General features: G+C 37.2%; 1 protein-coding gene across 1 annotated transcript in view; it reads left to right on the top strand.

The window, feature by feature from the left end:
* Positions 1-586: 586 nt before the first annotated feature.
* Positions 587-6,000, top strand: part of LOC107701672 (brother of CDO-like) — a 33,140-nt gene continuing 27,726 nt past the window's right edge. The window contains exon 1 of the mRNA XM_016503731.1: positions 587-817. The gene's annotated coding sequence lies outside the window, so the exon portion shown is untranslated. The remainder of the gene's footprint in view (positions 818-6,000) is intronic.

The following is a 6,000-nucleotide window of genomic DNA, read 5'->3' as shown; positions in this document are numbered from 1 at the left end:
GTGTGTGTGTGCGTGCGTGCGTGCGTGCGTGTGTGTGTGTGAGTGAATAATTTGATTATTAAATTTAGCTTTAAGAAATTAACACTAAAACTGTTTGCCATAGTTTTCCATGCTGAAAAAACCGTGCAGGTAAATGTCTTTAGTGACCGTGTCTGTAATGGTATGATGTTTGTCAGAATGGTCGGTTATTAATGGACCCGGTAGCTCTGAGAGACACATGCAGAGGTCCTCACGGTGAGGTTTTCCCGCACAACACGGCACAGCTGCGCCTGCGGGACTGTCGCTTCAATAGACGGGGGTCAATGCAAGCCCTGCGGGGACGAGTGCATACCAAATCAGGGAGAACAGGGAGGTCTGCGGGAGGGGGAGGGCTCATCCTGCGCACGTAACTTTGCGAACGTTTAGGTTTCGGACGTAAAATAACGCAAAGTTCTCGTCACGAATGTTCCACTCAAGCTTTAAACCCTATTTCTTTAGGAGAGACAAGCGTGAACTACGCTGAGATTTGGGAAGGAATCTTTATTGTTCAGATCCCTCCTCCTTCCTGGGAAGTGGGAGGACCCGAGAAGTTCCTCGCAAAAGAGAGAATTGTTCCAGAACTCAGTCATCCAAAAACGTCCTTTCAATGCAAGAACTTGGGGAGCCGAAGAAAATGTCGGTGCTGCTGCAGCAGTAAATTACTGAAGCAGTAGCGGTTTGCGGGGAAAAGAAGGAGAGGAATTGCCGTTTTCTTGGATTAAACAGCGAGAAACATTGCTGGAAAAAGTCGACCAACGAAAAACTAGTGGATTCAACTCCAAACTACTGCACGTTTTTGGTAAGTCTCTCTCTCCTCCCCCCAAAACATCTCTTGTTTTTAGGAACCCCTCCATGCTATTCTAATAGCTTACTCAAGTTTACTTAACTTTTCATAATACTTCCTACTTTTTGCACTTTTGCGAATACTCGCCCTATAGAAATGATCGCGTGTTGTTAATCAAAGAAAGATGCCTTTTTTAAATACTTAAAAAAAAAAAAGATGCGGGTGTTAGCTAACTAGCTATTTAGTTTCGACGTCCTCTTATCATATTCATGTAATAGATTCCCGACTCTCCGAGGTTACGTTTGTTGTTTTTCTACTTTAAAAACTATTTAGTAGTCGTATTTATGACGGTATTTCAATAAAAGACAGCTAAATGCGCTTTGGCTGCAGCTGTGATGTTAATTTGTCCCTCTAATGCTAATCATAGGCAAAATTAAAATACCTCTGTATTTATAATATTTATAAGATGTTTGTATTAATGAATCATTGTCAGAGTGTCAATAAATGTGTTATGAAGTGTAAGAGCATCTCTAAAAAGCATACATGAACATTTTTGCATAGTTTTACAGGCCTCATTTAGCTATAGTAGTTGACATTACAATGCTTAACACAATTTACACTTGAATTAAGCATGTGTGTTTATATATTTTGTCATTCTATTAACATTCTCACTTTTAAATATCTTTTTTTTTTCAGAACAGAGTTTGTTTTATGTTGATAAAACAAATTGGTCAAATGTTGATAATTGTTGGTCATTAGGAAATTGTGCCCAAAATATCTTAACTGTTTGTTTGTAAACAATTACAAAGCAGTGTTGTAGCGGTTATATAAAATATTTGCAAACTTTTTAGGTTATGTAGTTTCACTTCATTGGGTCTAAAATAGAGATTTTTATAGATATTCACACATTTTCTTCTTAATCAGTCTGTTAGACATAGCTAACTGTTAGGAAAAAAATACATTGTGACTATATCGCAAAGCAACATAATATAATAATGGATAATAAATAAATGGCAATCAATAGATAGAATGGCAATAATAATAATTAACAAAATCATTTTATTTTGAATTCATTTTTCATAATGCATATTATGTTTTACTGTTGTAGTCTAATGATTTAGTTATTTTTATTATAAAAAGTATCAATATAGTTCATGAAAATGTTACTGTTGATCTGTAAGATGTCTTTTGCTCAGAAATCCTTGCTGTACTTTGGAGACAAAACCAAACCTAACTGATGAACAACTAAAGATTTGATTTCTGACATTTGATTTGCATGGAAATGTTTATACAGTCCCGCATGGTTGTTATAGAGTTATAACAGGACAATACTGTTACAAAGCTAGTAATGAAGTTTATCAGGGCCCCAAAATGTTAGTGCCCAGGTGCTGCATTGTTCTCGAAAAAGAAATAAAACAGGCCAACTGAGAGGAATGCTTGCTGACCTTGCGTTTGTTTCAAACTAGTTGATAGATTCTTACGAGCCAGATCGCTCTGCTCAGATGCCAAGAATTCAATTTGAGGAAAAACTGCGGTAGCTGGTTTTTGCTCAAGATGATTGGTGGTCGGGTGGATCAAAGTTGTTCCATAATTGATTCCAGTCTGATTATCTTGTTGGCTTTCATAGTGCTCTGACCTTATTTGGCTATAATGCTGGGAAGGCCTATTAGCTATGCACAGATGGATGCACAGATTTCAGATGACATGCCCTCACTGCTCCGCATTCTTTCAGTGTAACAGGTATCCCATAGCTGAGCCAGAGAGGCCCGTCTGGGGTCTTGGAAAGGTTGATAAAAGCATATTAGATGGGAGAGATGAGGCTGATCGGGTATCAGCATGGTAGAGATGTCAGGGATGTGACATATGTCTTTAAACGCTCTTGTTTTCATAGATAAATTGGCATATAAACAAGGCTGTAGACGTCAGCATTATGAACTCATTTCTAGTGTGTGTAACCAAATGAGAGCTGATTAGTCTTGACTCTTGTGGATGTGAAGGTTTTTTGTTGCCGCAGAGGTTTTTGGACCAGCTTATTGTTTTCTTTAAGGGTGTAACTTTTCTGTTAATTTGCAGAAGAAGGCTGTGTAATAAAAAAACTCCTCCAGGTTGGCTTTCATGTCTGTTTCTGCAGGTATGTTCATGCAGTCATAATAGCCTGGAGGCAACAATCTGCGGGTTTGTATGTGCGTGCGGGTTAAAGATGCTCTTCTATGAAGATTATCTTCTCATAGTGGAATGCACGGCGTGTCAGTCTGCTATTTCCAAACGCGCTCTGAATTATCCAAAGCTCAAAAGTATGGCAGCTGTCAAGAGGCAATTTATAGCCTGCAGTGAAGAATAATCATCTCTGAAGTATAAAGTCGCTGTTGTGGCCTCACCTGGTCGAGGTAATTTAGTTTCAGTGCTTTCTCCATTTCATTAGGCACACAATAACACCTGGACATCCAGGTGGCTGGTTGAGTTTCTCACTTTCTCATGTTTGGTTCCTCTTGGAATAGTTCACCCAAAAATGAAAATTTGCTGAAAATTTGCTGAAAATGTAATCACCCTCAGCCCATCCAGGATGAGTTTGTTACTTCATCGGAACAGATTTTGGAGAAATTTAGCATTAAATTGCTTGATCACCAGTGAATGGGTGCCGTCAGAATGAGAGTCCAAACAGCTGATAAAAACATCACAATAATCCACAAGTAATCCACACAACTCCAGTCCATCAATTAAAGACTTGTGAAGTGAAAAGCTTAATGTTTGTAAGAAACATTAAGGCTTTTAATGGTCCATAATCCATAAAAATGCTTTCCTTGTTGTCCTCTCACATCAAGATCCATGTACATATTTTTTTAGGACTGTTTTTACTTGTAAATGGTGTTTGATCTGTGCATATTTCTCTCCTGATTCAGATAAGACCTTTTTTTTTTACCGGAGAAATCAATAATATGGATAGAGAACTTAGCTGCAAGCAATGGTTAGAAATTAAAAACTTAATGGTATATTTATTACAAACATACAGCTTTTTGCTTCATAAGACATTACTCAGTGGACTTGAGTTGTATGTATTACTTGTGGGTTGTTGTTATGTTTTTATCAGCTGTTTGAACTCCCATTCTGATGGCACCCATTCACTGCAGAGGATCCATTGTTGATCTAGTGATGTAATGCAAAATTTCTCAAAATCTGTTCTGATGAAGAGACAAACTCATCTTGGATGGCCTGAGAGGGTGAGTGTATTTTTGAATGAACTATTCCTTTAAGAGCATGTTGTCCATTTACTTTTACTCTAAAACCTGTGAAATACTCTGTAATGCGTTACCTTGTCACTTCACCAGTCATTGTGAAGACTGTAGTTTTGAGTTGTCTCTGACATCAAGGAAACGCACAAACATAGCAGCACGTTGCTGTTTGTGTCAATGTGTCTGTTGCAAGGCGGTGAGATCATTGATAAACTCCAGACCCTGGTAAATAAGCAGCGACTGTTTGCAGACAAACAGCTCAGTGTGTGTAAAGCTGATATTTGTACAGAGATTAAGGATCGTTTTGACAAGCACAGAGTAATGGAGACGTTCTCCGCAAGACCATTCACACTCTCTCAATAACTCGTCTTTAGAGACCTATAGTTCACTGTCAGAGTCACACACATGCTCTGAAACGTTCCCGCACACACACACTCCATTACTTGTCTTCATTATTTATCCAGGATAGATTATATGCCACTTTCATTTTCTGATAATTGGAATTTTACAAATTAATTTTACAAAAATCATCAGAATCACTTGTTGAAGATAGTTCTGTGAAGATTTTTTTTCTCTCAAACATAAGGAGGTTTTTAAAAAGCTGTATATGCTTTATGATTTTTTATTTGCAATATACACTACTTTTCAAAATTTGGGGATCTGTCCAAACAGCTGATAAAAACATCACAATAATCCACAAGTAATCCACACAACTCCAGTCCATCAATTAAAGACTTGTGAAGTGAAAAGCTTAATGTTTGTAAGAAACATTAAGGCTTTTAATGGTCCATAATCCATAAAAATGCTTTCCTTGTTGTCCTCTCACATCAAGATCCATGTACATATTTTTTTAGGACTGTTTTTACTTGTAAATGGTGTTTGATCTGTGCATATTTCTCTCCTGATTCAGATAAGACCTTTTTTTTTTACCGGAGAAATCAATAATATGGATAGAGAACTTAGCTGCAAGCAATGGTTAGAAATTAAAAACTTAATGGTATATTTATTACAAACATACAGCTTTTTGCTTCATAAGACATTACTCAGTGGACTTGAGTTGTATGTATTACTTGTGGGTTGTTGTTATGTTTTTATCAGCTGTTTGAACTCCCATTCTGATGGCACCCATTCACTGCAGAGGATCCATTGTTGATCTAGTGATGTAATGCAAAATTTCTCAAAATCTGTTCTGATGAAGAGACAAACTCATCTTGGATGGCCTGAGAGGGTGAGTGTATTTTTGAATGAACTATTCCTTTAAGAGCATGTTGTCCATTTACTTTTACTCTAAAACCTGTGAAATACTCTGTAATGCGTTACCTTGTCACTTCACCAGTCGTTGTGAAGACTGTAGTTTTGAGTTGTCTCTGACATCAAGGAAACGCACAAACATAGCAGCACGTTGCTGTTTGTGTCAATGTGTCTGTTGCAAGGCGGTGAGATCATTGATAAACTCCAGACCCTGGTAAATAAGCAGCGACTGTTTGCAGACAAACAGCTCAGTGTGTGTAAAGCTGATATTTGTACAGAGATTAAGGATCGTTTTGACAAGCACAGAGTAATGGAGACGTTCTCCGCAAGACCATTCACACTCTCTCAATAACTCGTCTTTAGAGACCTATAGTTCACTGTCAGAGTCACACACATGCTCTGAAACGTTCCCGCACACACACACTCCATTACTTGTCTTCATTATTTATCCAGGATAGATTATATGCCACTTTCATTTTCTGATAATTGGAATTTTACAAATTAATTTTACAAAAATCATCAAAATCACTTGTTGAAGATAGTTCTGTGAAGATTTTTTTTCTCTCAAACATAAGGAGGTTTTTAAAAAGCTGTATATGCTTTATGATTTTTTATTTGCAATATACACTACTTTTCAAAATTTGGGGATCTGTGAGATTTTTAATATTTTTAAAAGAAGTCTCTAATACTCATGAAAGCTGCATTTTTTTTGACCAA

The sequence above is a fragment of the Sinocyclocheilus anshuiensis genome, unplaced genomic scaffold (genome assembly GCF_001515605.1).
Source record: "Sinocyclocheilus anshuiensis isolate Anshui unplaced genomic scaffold, SAMN03320099.WGS_v1.1 scaffold1626, whole genome shotgun sequence".
NCBI classification, from domain to species: domain Eukaryota; kingdom Metazoa; phylum Chordata; class Actinopteri; order Cypriniformes; family Cyprinidae; genus Sinocyclocheilus; species Sinocyclocheilus anshuiensis.
The sequence above is the reverse complement of the archived record's forward strand: the minus strand, read 5'-3'. Positions and strand labels throughout refer to the sequence as shown.